Source organism: Pelophylax lessonae (assembly GCF_965119305.1).
Source record: "Pelophylax lessonae genome assembly, chromosome: 4".
NCBI classification, from domain to species: domain Eukaryota; kingdom Metazoa; phylum Chordata; class Amphibia; order Anura; family Ranidae; genus Pelophylax; species Pelophylax lessonae.
Window position 1 is genome coordinate 153,543,041 of NC_138771.1, and position 16,767 is coordinate 153,559,807.

Here is a 16,767-nt window from a genome sequence, read left to right on the forward strand (position 1 = left end):
ATTTCTGGCCAGTCCTAGAAAATCTGGAATTCCTATAAAAGTTTGGAGCATATACATACAAGCAGGTCACATTATGTGAATCTTTGTTGAATTTGTTATTTTCTCTGTTACATTTGCAAACCTTACTACAAGAGGGCTTGTACTATGGAAGTTGTGCCCAAAAAAGGCAAGCAGAGGAAAAAGGAACAGTCACAGCAAAAAATGCAAATAAGTGGGTCAGGAGGGTGGGCTAGCAAGAGACTCTGTCACTATGCTAGATTCTGTTTTATAAATACATAACTTGGAGGCTTGCTTTAAATATACATTCTCTTTATAAAGTTCTGGAACACAGCAGCCATGATGTAGAAATCTTGATTTATCAACAGATAATAAAAAATTGACATGCTTCTTGTAAACACACTGTCCTGTAACTGAATATCACGATTTACTAAATATTTCCACACCAAATTATGTCTTCGTTATAGTCTAATGAAAAATCACCAAGTGCTTCCATCATCTCTAGGACACAAGTGATCTCCAAGAGACTGATCTGGCTCTGATGTTTTTTGGCACAGAAAGACACTTACTGAAGGCTGATGAGGAAGAGTGCATGAGATCACATAAGCAACAGGAGGAGGAGAATAAAACCATTCAAATAAAAGTTCAGAAAGTACAGCTGTTTCTTGTTTCTATTTTTACAAGGAACTATATTAAAAGAAAAGTTTTTGCCTGTAGAAAATATGCTTTAGCAAAATGTCTACAAACTGACTTGTCTTTACTCTTTATAAAGATGTTTCTGAGTTGTCTTGTTAATGCACACATACAACCACATACACACATACAAAGCATATGTTCCTGTTAAGAAAACAAGGCTGACGTGAAAATGTATTTGATAAGTTCCTGTAAATTGTGTTTTTCAAAATGTCACTTCTCAAACCAGTGTAGAGAAGGATTGAGCATAGACAAGCAGGGTTTTAACCACTTAAGCCCCGGAAGATTTTCTTTTGGTGGTATTTGAGCACCTGTGCGATTTTTTGATCATGCGCTATAAACAAAAAAAGAGCGACAATTTTGCAAAAATAACAATATTTTTCACATTTTTTTATATGAAATTCCCCCCCAAAAAAATGTAAAAATCAAAATGTTTTAACATTTTCGGCCAATTTGTTTTATGCTACATATGTTTGGTAAAAAAAATAGCAAAAAGCGTATTTTGATTGGTTTGCGCAAATGTTATCGCGTTTTCTAACAAAGGGAAAGATTTTTGTCATTTTTGTTGTTTTTTATTTAACGCGTAATGGCGGCGATCTGCAATTTTTTTTGCAGTACTGCGACATTGCGCCGGACAGATCGGACCCTTGACTGACATTTTTGACACTTTTGGGGTTACCAGTGACATTTCTACAGTAATCAGTGCTATACATATGCACTGTTACTGTAAAAATACACTGGCAGTGAAGGGGTTAACTTTATTTGAGAGGAATGGGCTGTGTGTGTTCCTAGGGGCGTGATTCTAACTGTGATTGGCTGTAGCTTGCGCTGTAGGAACAATGATCAACGGTCCTACATAGTAGAACCGTATGATCATTGTTTCTGGTGTGGGGAGAATGACAGGCGGCTTGTTTACACTAGCCGCCTGCCTTTCTCCCTCTCCCCCGACGATCGCCGAGTGACCGGCGGACATCGAGTCCGCCGGTCATAAGCGCGGGGAGGTGCGTGACCACGCGGGAGCGGGAGCGCGCCTCCGGCAGCGCGCGCTCGCTCCCCAGAGCCTCACAGGCTAGCGACGTAGACCTACGTCGCTCTGCCTGTGAGGGGCTGACTGCCGCAGTAAATATACTGTGAGCAGTCGGCAAATGGTTAAAGAGCAGCTCCCGAAACCTCTTAGCAGAGTCCTAGGATAGAAACTTATACTGTATGGGGTTCATTTACTATAACTGGAAAGTGCAAAAAGTGACTCCCCAACCCCCCCAATCCCCCCCCCCCCGGGGGCGCGCAGAGCAGCGATCGGCTATGCGGCGTGTCGCTCTGACACACTGCATCTTTGATCCTGGTAAAGAGCCTATGACGTAGGCTCTTTATCACGTGATCAGCTGTGACCAATCACAGCTGATCACAGCGGTATCCTCCAGGAAGCGACGGTAATCTGCTTTCCTCAGTTCGCAGAGACAAGGCGTGAGCAGAGGAGAGCCGATTGGTGGCTCTCCTGATAGGGGGGGGGTCTGTACAGATAATCTGCAGATTGATTATCAGCACAGCCCCCATCAAAGGTGCCCATCACCAACATCAATCAGTGTCCATCAGATGCCAATCAGTGCACATCAGATGCCAATCAGTGCCTATCAAACATGCCAAACAGTGTAATCAAAAAGGCCAGTCAGTGCCCATCAGTAATGCCTGTCAGTGCCTATCACATATGCCAATCAGTGCCCAACAGTAATGCCTGTCAGTGCCTTCTAATCAGTTCTGCCTATCAGTGCCATCTATTAGTGCCCATCAGTGCCACCCATCAATGCCCATCAGTGCCATCTATCAGTGCCGCCTATCAGTGACCAACATTGTCACCTATCAGTGCCCATTAGTGCCACCTATCAGTGTCCATCACTGCTGCATATCAGTGCCCATCAGTGCTGCATATCAGTGCCACCTATCAGTGCTTCATATTAGTGCCTCCTCATCAGTGCCCATCAGTGCCACCTTATCAGTGCCACCTCATCAGTGCGCATCAGTGCAGCCTCATCATTGCCAGTCAGTGAAGGAGAAATGAATAAAAACTTTTTTTTCAAAAATTTCAGTCTTTTTTAATTTGTTTAGCAAAAAATAAAAAACCCAGTGGTGATACAGTATCTCACAAAAGTGAGTACACCCCTCACATTTTTGTAAATATTTTATTATATCTTTTTATGTGACAACACTGAAGAAATGACACTTTGCTACAAAGTAAAATAGTGAGTGTACAGCTTGTATAACAGTGTAAATTTGCTGTCCCCTCAAAATGCCTCAACACACAGCCTTTAATGTCTAAACCACTGGCAACAAAAGTGAGTACACCCCTAAGTGAAAATGTCAAAATTGGGCCCAAAGTGTCAATATTTCGTGTGGCCACCATTATTTTCCAGCACTGCCCTAACCCTCTTGGGCATGGAGTTCACCAGAGCTTCACATGTTGCCACTGGAGTCCTCTTCCACTCCTCCATGATGAGATCACGGAGCTGGTGGATGTCAGAGACCTTGCACTCCTCCACCTTCCATTTGAGGATACCCCACAAATGCTCAATAGGGTTTAGGTCTGGAGACATGCTTGGCCAGTCCATCACCTTTACCCTCAGCTTCTTTAGCAAGGCAGTGGTCACCTTGGGGTTTGTTTGGGGTCGTTATCATGTTGGAATACTGCCCTGTGGCCCAGTCTCAAAAAGGAGGGGATCATGCTCTGCTTCAGTATGTCACAGTACATATTGGCACTCATGGTTCCCTCAATGAACTGTAGCTCCCCAGTGCTGCTCCAGACAATGACACTCCCACCACCATGCTTGACTGTAAGCAAGACACATTTGTTTTTGTACTCCTCACCTGGTTGCCGCAACACATGGGCTTGACACCATCTGAACCAAATAAGTTTATCTTGGTCTCATCAGACCACAGGACATGGTTCCAGTAATCCATCTCCTAAGTCTGCTTGTCTTCAGCAAACTGTTTGCAAGCTTTCTTGTGCATCATCTTTAGAAGAGGCTTCCTTCTGGGACGGCAGCCATGCAGACCAATTTGATGCAGTGTGCGGCGTATGGTATGAGCACTGACAGGCTGACCCCCACCCCTTCAACCTCTGCAGCAATGCTGGCAGCACTCAAACGTCTTTTTCCCAAAGACAACCTCTGGATAGGACGCTGAGCACGTCCACTCAACTTCTTTGGTCGACCATGGCAAGGCCTGTTCTGAGTGGAACCTGTCCAAACCGCTGTATGGTTTTGACCACCGTGGTGCAGCTGAGTTTCATGGTCTTGGCAATCTCCTTATAGCCTAGGCCATCTTTATGTAGAGCAATAATTCTTTTTTTCAGATTCTCATAAAGTTCTTTGCAATGAGGTGCCATGTTGAACTTCCAGTGACCAGTATGAGAGAGTGAGAGTGATAACACCAAATTTAACACACCTGCTCCCCATTCACACCTAAGACCTTGTAACACTAACTAGTCATATGACACCAGGGATGGAAAATGGCTAACTGGGCCCAATTTAGACTTTATCACTTAGGGGTGTACTCACTTTTGTTGCCAACAGATTAGACATTAATGGCTGTATTTTTAGTTATTTTGAGGGGACAGCAAAGGAAAGCTCTATTTGTGGGGAAAAAATTATAAAAATTGGAAAGTTGGTCTGGGTAGGAAGGGGGTGAAAAAGCCCTGTATTGAATTGGTTAAGTGAACAAGCTGAATTTAGAGGCTGATTGGCCACCATGCACAGCTGCACCAGATTTTGATCTCTCCAGTTTTAGTAAATCAACCCCTATATGGACCTTGTATGGTTCTATTGCTCATCCTCTTCTATTCAGCTGTCACTGGCTCAGTACAATTATTGGAGTTGTTTTACTAAAATTGGAGAGTGACAAATCTGGTGCAGCTGTGCATGGGAGCCAATCAGCTTCTAATTTCAGCTTGTTCAAATTAAGCTTTGACAAAAAAACATAGAAGCTAAATGGTTTCTATGCAGAGCTACACAAATTTTAATAAATCAACTCCAATGTGTCTATGTTGGGAGGCCTGAAATGAATTTCATTTACAACAAAAAAATATATAAAATAAAATATCAAGATTATAAAACTGCAAGGTAAAGTCTACATTTTGTAGTCAAAGCAATTTGTATGGTTTACTTAGAAAGCACACATAGCATATGCATACATGTATACAGTATTGACGTTTTGTAGAAACTGAATTTTGAAAAGTTCATCCTTTTGAGAAGCCTTTATATGTCCAGCTACCATTTGGGAAAGGTGTTTCAGGATGTCAATGTCAGGCACAGTTAAAATAAGGTTACTGTCTTAATATTTTTATAGTTAATATTGGTTATAATAAACCAGAAAGGATACATGGTTTTTCTTAGTATTTACATCAATGTGTAAAGGTATAGACATTCATATTGTTTTAATTTCTACATTCTTTATTTCTTTATTCATCTTTTCTTTTTTACAGCAAAAGTGATACAATTCAAAACAATATAATACAGACCACCCTTCATCAGGTAAAATGAAAAACAATTATATAGGTGTAGTAAAATAGGTAATAAAAAAGGTGTAATAAAAACCAAACACAATCCTTCGGTAAATATAGACCAAATGGCCAATATATAGCAGTATCAAGGGTTCAGACTTATGTACTATTTTTCCAACGCTAAGAATAATTCAGTGTTTAGGTGGGGTGCAGCGTGGTGCTGTGGCAATAAATCACACAGTCAGGTATAAAAGAAAACTTTTATTGAAGTAATGCAGCAATAGTTCACAACAAACCCAGTGGGAAGACTGCCTAACTGGGTACACTCACGATCCGGCAATGTGAAGAGAGCAGGTTTCAGTCAGACTGACAGCGTCTGTTAAGAGGGCAGAATACTGCCTTGCCACCTCCTGCCCAAGTGAGAAGCTGTCCAGAGGAGTTGCGACACTCCGCTTTCCCTCCTCGCCAGGAACCTCTACCTAATGCTAGTACTGTCCCTAACAGTTACCTTTCCCTACACTACGCACTTGCATAAAACATGCAAAACCCGACAGCCAGGGCATTAAATAGGCTCCGCCCAACCCAAGATGGCTGCCAGAGTCACATGGGGCGGCAGCATCCAACTCGATAGCTTCCTCAGTGACCCAGGAAACCATAGAGGAATTATAGGTAGATAAAATTCAACACAGAAATATTGTCCGAAGGTATTTCTAGAGAACTTTAGTAGCGCAATAAAACCTCCTATGAGAAAGTGCAAAAAGTGCTTCAAATGTCCAATGATCAATGTAAACATATCAACAAAGTCTCTAATACACCACACTCTGTAAAGGATCCTTAAATAGTGCTGATAACAGGACCACCATAGGATAACACCACCACCAGTGCTGGGATATGGCCAAAAAGCTCACTCACCAGAACAACATGCCTGACCACTCTCATGGACTAGGCAAAAACAGCATGGGTTAAAAAAGGGTAAACCGCCTTCCTCCTGGCAATCCCGGATCCTGCAAGGACTCCTCCTCTCATTGGCAATGTGTGGGTAAAAGAATAGAAAGCACTATAGAATTATGTTCCTCTTGACTTCCTCTCCAGCTCAGAGGCTCTGAAGAAGAGGCACAGCCTCAAAATGCATAAGCCTGTACAGCTTCGGGGGACGATCGAATCCCGATCTCGATGCTGATGACTTTATACTTTGTTTGATGTGCCTTTTATCAAGAACTCGTTTGTGAGTATTTTTAATTCAATATTTTAATAAACCTGTTTTAAGGATAATGCACTAGGCCGGTGCGCCCTAGTGTTTGTTTGTCGTTCCTCTCTAGCTGCAAGGCCGCTGCAGGTGAGCGCACCAGCACTGAAGAAAGTAGACTGCACCTGCCTACAATCAGACCACCCACATCAGTGAAAAGCAGCACGGATGACTGCACGTATCCAACATTGAGAAGGTTACGCCTCTTACCTTCACCAGATTAGGACATATGTGTTCTTAAGATGTATGGACATGATGAGCATGTGAGAATACTGTACACTAATGCATGTATACGTGACAGAGGGCCAGGCAGTGGAGAGCTGGTCTGCACTGCATCTTTGGTCTCTGAAGAGGCATATTGCATGAATGGAAGATGGGCCAACCCATGTTTTTAAGCATAAAAGTAAACTTGAATTTTAATTGGTATATTTATAAAGCGGTCAATATAATTTTTACCAAACATTTGCTGGAGGCGCATCCGGAAATTTTACCTGTATTGAATGTTTGATGAATAACAAATTCACTGCTTTTTAAATATTCCCCTAAGTGTAGCAGTAACCAGGTAAAATGTAAAAATATTACTGTATTAAATTTTAGGTAAAAAAAAAAAAAAACCAACAATTCTTACATATATCTAGCCAATTTAAACAGCAATATAACACACAAAGGTATCATCATCTCTACAAACATTAACAGCCGGTTCACACTGCCACGACTTGTCAGACGACTTGGTCGCCTGACAAGTAGCGCTCAATTCTGTGCAATGGAACCGTTCTAATCAAAACGAATCCAGTCGCTCCGACTTAGAAAAAGGTTCCTGCACTACTTGGGGGCAAAGTCGGAGCGGCTTGCATTGACTTCTATTAGAGAAGTCGTTTGCAAGCCGCGATGAAGTCATGCTGCACGGGGCTGCTCAAAGTCGGGGCGACTTTGAGTCGCCTCGGTGTGAACCGGCTCTAATAGTATTGCAGAGAAGAAAAACATGAAAACAAAAAAGATTTACTAAAACCAAAAATGCTAACAAAAATAAATCCAGTGAGTTAGAATATTTCTTCAAATAATTCAAATGGACAGCTACTGATTAGATATTACTCGTATAGTATGCTTTGTTGAGCATTTATATGTATTGAAATGAATCCTTAAGCAAACCTTTGTTAATCACTTACCAACCACCCGCCGCCCACAGGTATACTGCGGCAGGCTTACTCGGCTGCGTGAATCACTGTACCTTTACAGCAAACTGAGGGAGCGCGCCCCCATTAGCCAGCGAGGAAGCTAAATCACAGGGCCGCTGGGCCCGTGGAGAGAGAACAGGTCTGCTGTTGCAATCACAGCAGACCGTTGTTCTCTCAGGGATCAGCACAGAGCGCCTGTGATCCTCCTATTTAGGATCACAGGTCTCTGTGTTAAATCCACAACCCTTACAGTTAGAAAACACCCCCTAAGCTCACACTTAACCCTTTGATAGCCCCTGAGTTAACCCCTTCACTGCCAGTGTCATTAATACAGTAACAGTGCATATTGTTAGCACTGATTACTATAGTAATGTCACTGGTCCCCCCAAAAATGTCAGTTAGGTGTCCGATCTGTCCACAGCAATGTTGAAATTCCCCCAAGAAATGCTGCTCGCTGCCATTACTAGTAAAATAAATAAATAAAAATGACATAAATCTTTTCCCTAGTTTGTAGACGCGATTACTTTTGTACAAACCAATCAAAACACGCCTATTGGTTTTTTTTTTACCAAAAATATGTGGCAGAATAAAAATTGGCCTAAATTGATGAAAACATTTAATTTTTACATTTGGGGGGGGGGGGATGTTATATAGCAGAATGTGAAAAATATTGTCTTTTTTTTTACAGAATTGTCGCCCTTTTTTTGTTTATAACGCAAAAAATAAAAATTGCAGAGGTGATCAAATACCACCAAAACAAAGTTCTAATTGTAGGAAAAAAAGGACATCAATTTTATTTGGGTACAGCGTCGCACGACCGCACAATTGTCCGTTAAATTAACGCAGTGCCAAATCGAAAATGGCCTGGTTATTAAGGGGGAAAATCTTCCAGAACTAGGGAATGGTATCGCAGAGGAGAAAAACATAAAAACAAAAAAAATTTACCAAAACCAAAAATGCTAACAAAAATAAATCCAGTGAGTTAGAATATTCTTTCAAATAGTTCAATAACTACTGATTTGAGATTATTTGTATAGCATGCTTTGCTGAGAATTTATATGTATTGAAATGAACCTCAAGCCAAGTCTTTGTTAATCTAATAGCTTGGCTATGGCTAACAGAATCATGCACTTTTTTAGAAAACCATAAACACAGAAAAAAAAAGTACACTAAATAAAAAGAGTGTATACATTCAATGGACACTGAAAGTGTGCCGGTAGGAAATTGATCATTGGCAACTTTATAATATAGATCACTGTGACAGTATACAGTGTATGGCTACATGTTTGTGTTTATTAGGGGAATAGACTGATAGAAGGCCAAAGGGGTGGAAAGAAAAGGACAGACTCATAAAGAACTAGAAAGAGAGAGAAACAAAGTGGGGAGGGGAGTCTCATATTTCTCCTGTGATGCTGCTCCTAGAATAGCAGATGATGTGTGGTCACTGAGCAGGAAGCATGCAGCTCATCATGTCTGGGACACTGACACTACTTTAACGCTAACCGCCCTCTGTACTCAATTCTCCCAGAATTCCCTCCTCCCAATCATAGCTTCAGCGTCACTGTCATACTGTGACCTGCTCATTGATATTTTCACCCCCTCCATCACATTTGCAATTATAGCATACTACCTCTCCGTAGCAAAAACATATTGGATTTCATCTTTCAAGCCTAACCTTTGCTTGTAGCTTAGAGTTAGAGTTTCCCCCTTGACCTTTGGAAGATAACCCCCCCCCCTTCATGACCAGGACATTTTTTGCAATATGGCACTGCGATAACTTAACTGATTTAACTGACAATTGCGCGCTCATGCGACACTATACCCCAAAAAAATAAAAATTTAATTGGTGGTATTTGATCACCACTGCGTATTTCATTTTTTGCACCATAAACAGAAAGACCAACAAGTTTGAAAAAATACTATCATTTGTTTAACTTTTTGCTATAAAACATATAAAAAAAAAAAAATTTAAAAAATCGAATTTCTTAATAAATTTAGGCCAATATGTATTCTGCTACATGTTTTTGGTAAAAAAAAAAAAAAAAATCTCAATAAGCGTATATTGATTGGTTTATGTGAACTTTACAGCGTCTACAAACTATAGGCTATATTTATGGAATATTTATTTATTTATACTAGTAATGGCGGCAATCAACTACCTATAACAGGGCGGTAATTCTGCGGCGGCCAATCAGACACTAACTGGCACTTTTCGGGAATCAGTGACACTAATATAGTGATCAGTGCTAAAAATATGCACTGTCACTGTGCTAACTGGCTGGGAAGGGGTTAAACATCTAGGGCGATCAAGGGGTTAACTGTGTGCCTAGCCTGTGTTTTTGTGTACATTTTGTGTTGCTTTCACTAGGGAAAGAGATCGATTTCAGTCCCTGCTTTGCAGGAACACAGGATCAATCCCTTCCCCCTGTCAGAACTGAGATATGCCTTGTTTACATATCTCAGTTCTCGGTATCTTCCCAACAATCAGCAGGTGCTGGAGGACATCAAGTGCCCAGAAGCCGCAGATCAGCTTATGCAGTGAATGATCACAGCAGAAGTGGCCTGCCGGCGGCGTGCACGCATCCCCTGTAGGTGGAAGTCTGGAATCACATAATTATACCTGACCTGCCACACAGCTGCCGCCCTGTAGCAGTAAAAGTGCTATAGGGTGGTCAGCAAGCGGTAATTTGCATTAATCTATTATTTTTATATCCTTTCGTAGTGAACCTTTTGATCAAGTTATTGCTTTGTTCATTAAAATCTTTTTTCCAGGTAACAGTTCCTCCCCAATCTAATTATTTGCCTCTTGGGAATGTTTTCCACCCATTTCGGGTGGTGACAACTATTTGGTTCAATACTCCATGGTACATGTTGCACTTTATTTTGTTGCATTATATTGAGTTATGTATGTATGATAGAGAAAAATAATTTGTGCTCTGCATTTTATTATATGTAGTTATGTCAAAGAGCGCTGTGTACTGTGAGAAGAAATCACACACAGTATCTACAGCACTGATAGCTGCTGCGTCACTTAGTGAAGACAACAGTTTGTTTGGACCAGCTTAACCCAAAGTAACTATTGAAACACATGACCGCCATAAGGTTTTACCCCCCCCCCCCCCATCATGACTAGGACTTTTTCTGCTATTTAGCACTGTGCTACTTTAACTGGAAATTGTGAAACACTGTACACAAATGAAACTGATACTTTTTTCACACAAATAGAGGCTTCTTTTGGTGGTATTTGATCATCGCTGTTTTGTTATGTGAACGAAAAAAGACCGAAAACTTTGAAGAAACAAAAAAATGATATTTTCTACTTTCTGTTATAAAAACAAATCTAATAAAATTTCAAATTTCTAAAATAAATGTAGGTCAAAATGTATTCTTCCTCTCATATGTCTTTGGTAAAAAAAAAAAAAAAATCCAAATAAGTGTATCTTAATTGATTTGTGTGAAAGTTATAGGGTGTGTCCCTTTCCCCCTTTCAGGGGCTCTGAGCTCTCCTTACTGAGCTCTCCAGTGTGTGACTTCAGATCCCTGCCCCCTGCTTTTTAGAGCTGGGAAATATTATGTAAAATGTGTGTTGTAAAAGGCTTTTTTGGACAAAGGGCTGCAAATATAAACATATAATTTATGTAGGGCGTATTTGTTTCATCTCTGTGTATCACCTGAGGCTAGTCATCTAATTGGGTATATAAGGGTTTTCAACAACTTTAATTTCCAGGACCAATTTGCACTAGTAAAGGGAATTTTGGGACGAGAATGAACTTCATTGAATTGCCTAACCGGATATCACTATAAATGGCTTTACCACAGTCATAGATACCCAAGAGTAGTAGGGCAAATTTGAGTGCAAGTCAATTAACCTGGCAATATGTACTAACAATGAATTCATGAAAATGTTTAATGATGTATAGTTATATATAAAAATAGAAAACTTATAATAACAAGATTTTCTGCTCCTGTATTTACCTAGGCACATAGCATGGAAGTTAGTACTCTTTGCTGTTGCCTTGGGTCCTGACTCCTGAATTTTGAATCTCACTTGGCACATTATGTGCATTGAGTTAATATTTTCTCCCACAATCCAAAAACATTTTGGTAGGTTTGCTGGCATTCCCCTTGCCCCTTTTTTGATAAGAATATTAGCCTTCAAGCTCCTTCAATGCATAGTGATTTGAATGGACCTGTGTGTTCTGTAAGCACTGTGTTATAGGTCAGTGCTTCTAAAATCAGTTATGATCAGAGCAGGAATAAAATATTTGGTTGGTATACATTTGGGAATTCACAAAATATTGATTACATTCTGTAACTGAAACAAACAATCTCAGGTTGAAACTAGAATATTATTATGAATGATGTAGGAACGGTTTGCTGGATACACTTGTTTAGAGATGGATCTTCGTTCTTTTATGTTCTTAAGGCTCCATTCACAGCTAGGCCATTTTGATTCCAGAATCGCAGCAAAATGCGCAATGCATTTGTGATGCCATTATTTCTAAATGGCACCCCAAACGTGGTGCAATTATGCCGCCATTGTAAAACGGCAAAATGCGCTAAAATCGTGGTCAAATTCGCAATGCCAGACGGCTCTGTGCCAAGATTTGATACTTGAGCTTCTTAAGAGGGTTTTTAGAGCAGAGGGAGGCCCATTAAAAAAAAAAAAAAAAACACAAAAATGTTTACAAAAAAGCACGCTGCAGGAGCCGTCACTGCACTACGCTCAGGTGTGAATGGAGCCTAAGACTTGCTGTGTTTCTGTGCAAATAAAAAAAATAAAGCCATTGTTCAGTGTATGTGTCAAATGTGGAGAACTAAGCAGAGGGAAAATAACCTTTTTCTTGTACCAGTTCTACTTTAAAGTGGAGTTCCACCCTATTTTTATACTTACCTCCATCTTCTCACTCCGGGTCACCTGAAAAAGAAATGGATAATCGCATATTTTTTTTTTTTTTACTTACCTCGTAGCGAAGAAAATATACTTACCTTACTTCCTTCTTCCTCCTTCCTCGGCCGCGGCCTGTCGTCACTTCCTGGCTCTGCAATGATTCCTGGGAGCTGAACGTCATAGCTCCCAGGAATCATTGCGCCTCCACCGGCCCCGACGTCAGTTCCGGGTCGCGCGCGTCATCCCCTTCTAAACAGCTTCTGGGCATGCCCAGAAGCTGTAGAGGGATGACGCGCGCGACCCGGAAGTGACGTCGGGGCCGGCGCAGAGCATCGTGGGACCAAAGAAGGCGGAAGAAGACGCCGAAGGGGATCTCGCTGGCTTCAAGCTGCCCACATCTGAGATGGCAGCGCTGGACAAGACGTTTGCAAGGTAAGTATTTGTCCTAACAGGTAAGTGCAACCCGGGACAGATCAGAGGCTAGCCATTGTGGAATGCACTAGCCCTGACTGTCCCGGGGGTATTAAAAAAAAAATCCAGGGTGGAACTCCGCTTTAATAAGGAGATAGACATTTCTGCAGACATGTGTGATTGAAAGTTAAACACATAAATGTTATGTTAAACACAATGCCCCACTCACATATGATTGTTTTGAAGTTACAGCTCCAAAATTTTTGAACATCCACAAACCATTGTGTGTTGAACATGAATGTCAGACCCCTGTTCTTCTCATCAACTCATGACAAAGGACTGGCAAATTTAACACCGCCCTATAACTTACGTAACAATGCTAATCTCAGCTGCACCTGGCACAAAGATTTTCCAGCTCGCAGGCCCACAATCTAGGTGCCAGCAGACTAAAAGCGATTGTCACCGGGTTAAGGTAATTAAGCAAATAACCCTTTAAACTCCAAACTGCCACCAGATAATTTTTGGGATATCAACCCTTCACAAAATTAGCAAGAACAAAAAGGAAAAATAAACATCTGTACACACACTGTCACCACAGACAGGTATATTCAGAGGTTTATCATATACAGTTGCGCTGTTCAAGAGACAGGGATTCTTTTAGTTTGCATTAAAAGCCTTATAGACAATTTAAATACTTTTCATAGTAAGGTTAATTAATAAAAATAGGTCAAAATGGTGCAAATAAAATATTTACAGAAAAAGGGTGTTACAAAGAAAAAAAGAGAAAATAAAACAACGGAGAAATTAAAAGGAGTTGAAAATGAAGAACACTTAACAATGTCCTGGTTTGCAGAGTCCAATAAATATGGTACAGTGGCTCTCTCAAGTCCGTTTAGGTGTTCCTTCGTTTGATGGTAAATAGAGAGCTGCCAAAATGTCAAGGCATTCCCCTTTTCTCTGGTATCAAAGGGGTGTTGACAGAGGCCATCTGACCAATTAAGGGTCTGAGGAGTAGTTTCTGGGATGTCACTATGTTTATTACTGTGTCCCAGATACAGTTTTCTATAGGTATATATATCTTTGAATACCTACCTGGTACAGCCTGCTAACATGTAGATTATTGTCCAGCCTGAATTTAGCTTTGAAATTAATATAAATGTGACAGGATTTGGATGCCCGGTTTAGCTAGAAGAGGAATTGGGCTGGTTCTGCTCCCTGTACTAGCAGGGTAGAGGTGTTTGAGCTCAAAACGATACAGATTAACTGAGGGAGGTAAATATGTCTATATTCTGGCCGTGATATTATTTCATGAGTTAAGATATATGCTGAAGTTTTAGAGCCGTAGCTGCTAACCAGTCTAGCAGAAATGTGTATTGGCCATTCCCTTCAACTGAGCTATTTACGACCAGGTATCTGTTAGTTCTCTGGATTGCTCAAGTTTGTGAGGGTGACAGTTTTTTTAGGGTTTTCAGGCTAAAATTGTGGATTGGGTAATGGAAAGGCCTGTGTGTACGATCAATGGATTAATAACAAGGTCTTGGCATCAGTTAACAGTTTGTGTATTTCATGAACTGAGGAAGGCAGGAGGGAGGAAGGTCACTACATCTGTGTCTCTGGTTCAACACAGGAAGTTAGAGACAAGTGAAATGTAATGGCTGTTTTTTGAACAACATACAGCCTGTCGTTTGCCCAGTACACGTGACCATTACACCTTTTTCAGTGGTGGCTGTTCGGGTGTTTTTTTTTTTTTTTTCCATAATCAGGTTTTATTGAGATTTTAAATATACAAACATACAAAAAATACACAGTACATGAGAACAATTACATGGAGTGTGTACAAAACAGTGATATACTATTAACATAGTAGCATACCGTGGCAATAACGACTAGAATGCGTAACAATGTGTTCATAGTGGGTGTAAATAGATCAGTAATAGAGAAGACAAGGCCATTTGAGTGTCTTAACTTATGAGATGGAAGGTTCATATACTGGGTTAATCGGCAAACTGAGAGCGGGCAAGAAAAAGGAGTCATGTGCCACAGCGGCCTAATATAATGAGTATCGTTAGCCAGGTCTCGTGTAAGGGGAGGGTAGCACATGGCCAAAAACCAGGCATGAACCCACTAGATATGGAGTGGAGAGTCGTAGTAACTGAGTATAGAGGACAGACAACACATGGGGCAGGGAAGACGGGAAGGGAAGGAAAGGAAGGGGGTAGGACCAGAAAGGGGAGGAAAAAGATTGGAGGAAAAGAGAAGTGGGACTAGGTGTAAGGGGGGGGGGGGGTGAAAGGCAGGCAGGATGGCACATGGTCAGTAGCAATTCAGCGAGCAGCCCTTCATTGGGCACAGAGATCAGAGTAGGACGCGGAGGCGATTTTCGATTTCGGTATAACACTCGAGTTCACGATCGTGGGTCCTTGGTCCCCATAATCGTTTCGTATGTACAGGTATGCTTGAATCTGATCCAGTCTATCCATCGGGCCGAGAAATTGTGGATCTGGTCATTAGAGATGCTGATCAATTCCTCCATTTCCTCGATTCCATTGAGTCTAAGAAACCACTCTCTAGACGATGGAATGGAGGTTGATTTCCAATGGCAAGGAAGGCACAGCTTGGCGGCATTTAGCATGTGACGGGCAAGAATCGGCTTACGAGCATTGTGCGTATCTGAGGTGTGGTTGAGGAGGAAGTGTCCAGGAGTTAGGAGAAGATCGCAGGACGTGACCTCACGAATCAATCTGTGAACCATCTCCCAGAAGGGCTGAATTATGGCACAGTTCCACCAGATATGAAGCATGGTGCCTGGTTCACTTTGACACCTCCAGCAAGTATCAGGGACTCCTGGTTGGAATTTGTGAATTCTGTCTGGTGTTCTGTACCAGCGAGTCAGAATTTTATACCCATTCTCTTGGGTTGTGACGTTGATAGAGGCCCGATGGACAGAGCGACATATGGATTCCCAATCTTTCTCAGAAAGTGAGAGTTGGAGGTCACGGGACCAAGCTTGTGCAAAGGGGGCCAGGGACACCTGAGGGGCATCGAGTAGGTGTTCATAGAGTTCAGAGATTAGGTGACGTCGGGGTTTGGCTTGGATACTGATAGTTTCTAGGGGGGTTGGGGGCCTTGACCATTCCCTAGGGGTGGCTGTAGTGGAAAGGAAATGGCGTATTTGGAAGTAAGACCAGAGTGGGAGAGTGTAGGGGGCCAAGGAACGGTTGACCTCTTCCCAGGACAGGAGATTCCCATCTTTAAAGAATTGTTGGGCAAAGATTTCTTGAAAGGGCCAGCTGTGACTCAGGAAGGTCATTGAATTGCCAGGTGGAAAAGCCGGGTTCATCCTCAAAGAGGTCAAGGGTCCTATTCGCGGGTCAATCCGGAGCTTCTTCTTCCATTTGTCATGGGCCATGAGTGGTGGACCAATCAGGGGATGGCGTTTAAGGGTCGGGGAGACAGAGGAGAGGGGCATCCAGGCCAAAAGATGAAGTGGAATCTCCGAGAAAGCGTTTTCAAGAGTAACAACCGATTTGTTAGAGGAGTGGAGATTCCAGTCCAAAAGTCTAGTCAGGATGCAGGCCTTGTGATAGGTTTGGAGTTCAGGGATGCCTAGACCCCCTTTGTGTTTCGGAGCCGTCAACCTGGAAAATTTGACCCTGGGAGGTTTCCCATCCCACAAGAATTGAGCGCTGGTAGCCCGGAGAGTCGAGAAAAACGATTGCGGAAGGTGGATGGGGGCTGCCTGGAAAAGATATAAGAGTCTAGGGAGGATGGACATCTTGAGCAAAGCGGCTCTGCCAAACCACGAGATGCGTAGATTCCTCCACTTCTGCAAATCGCGGCAAATAGATGAGAGCAGGGGTTT